Source organism: Bison bison, unplaced genomic scaffold, assembly GCF_000754665.1.
Source record: "Bison bison bison isolate TAMUID 2011002044 unplaced genomic scaffold, Bison_UMD1.0 scf7180017864330, whole genome shotgun sequence".
Lineage (NCBI taxonomy): Eukaryota > Metazoa > Chordata > Mammalia > Artiodactyla > Bovidae > Bison > Bison bison.
The window spans coordinates 14,608,378-14,609,956 of NW_011494902.1; positions in this window are offsets into that span (position 1 = coordinate 14,608,378).

Below are 1,579 nucleotides of genomic sequence, written 5' to 3' on the forward strand. Positions count from 1 at the left end.
TGCCTTTCTTTGGGATGGGAATGAGAACTGACCTTTTTCAGTCCTGTGGCCACTGCTGAGTTTTCCAAATTTGTTGGCATATTGAGTGCAGCACTTTCACAGCATCATCTTTCAGGATATGAAATAGCTCCACTGGAATTCCATCACCTCCACTAGCTTAGTTCATAGTGATGTTTTCTAAGGCTCACTTGACTTCATTTTCCAGGATGTCTGGCTCTAGGTCAGTGATCACACCATTGTGATTATCTGGGTCATGAAGCTCTTTTTTGTACAGTTCTTCTGTGTATTCTTGCCTCCTCTTCTTAATATCTTCTGCTTCTGTTAGGTCCATACCATTTCTGTCCTTTATTGAGCCTATCTTTGCATGAAATGTTTTCTTGGCATCTCTAATTTTCTTGAAGAGATCTTAGTCTTTCCCATTCTGTTGTTTTCCTCTCTTTCTTTGCATTGATCACTGAGGAAGTCTTTCTTATCTCTCCTTGCTATTCTTTGGAACTCTGCATTCAGATGCTTATATCTTTCCTTTTCTCCTTTGCTTTTCACTTCTCTTCTTTTCACAGGTATTTGAAAGGCCTCCTCAGACAGCCATTTTGCTTTTTTGCATTTCTTTTCCATGGGGATGGTCTTGATCCCTGTCTCCTGTACAATGTCATGAACCTCTGTCCATAGTTCAACCTTGTCTAACTCAGTGAAACAAAGCCATGCCATGTGGGGACACCCAAGACGGGAGGGTCATGGTGGAGAGGTCTTACAGAATGTGGTCCACTGGAGAAGGGAATGCCAAACCACTTCAGTATTCTTGCCTTGAGAACCCCATGAACAGTATGAAAAGGCAAAATGATAAGATACTGACAGGGGAACTCCCCAGGTCGGTAGGTGCCCAATATGTTACTGGAGATCAGTGGAGAACTAACTCCAGAAAGAATGAAGGGATGGAGCCAAAGCAAAAACAGTACTCAGTTGTGGATGTGACTGGTGATAGAAGCAAAATCTGATGCTGTAAAGAGCAATATTGCATAGGAACCAGAAATGTTAGGTCCATGAATCAAGGCAAATTAGAAGTGGTCAAACAGGAGATGGCAAGAGTGAACGTCGACATTCTAGCAATCAGCCAACTAAAATGGACTGGAATGGATGAATTTAACACGGATGACCATTATATCTACTACTATGGGCAGGAATCCCTTAGAAAAAATGGAGTAGCCATCGTGGTCAACAAAAGAGTCCAAAATGCAGTACTTGGATGCAATGTCAAAAATGACAGAATGATCTCTGTTTGTTTCCAAGGCAAACCATTCAATATCACAGTAATCCAAGTCTATGCCCCAACCAGTAACACTGAAGAAGGTGAAGTTGAATGGTTCTATGAAGGCCTACAAGACCTTTTAGAACTAAAACCCAAAAAAGATGTCCTTTTCATTGTAGGGGACTGGAATGCAAAAGTAGGAAGTCAAGAAATACCTGGAGTAACAGGCAAATTTAGCCTTGGAGTACAGAATGAAGCAGGGCAAAGGCTAATAGAGTTTTTCCAAGAGAACGCACTGGTCATAACAAACACTTTCTTCCAACAATACAAGAG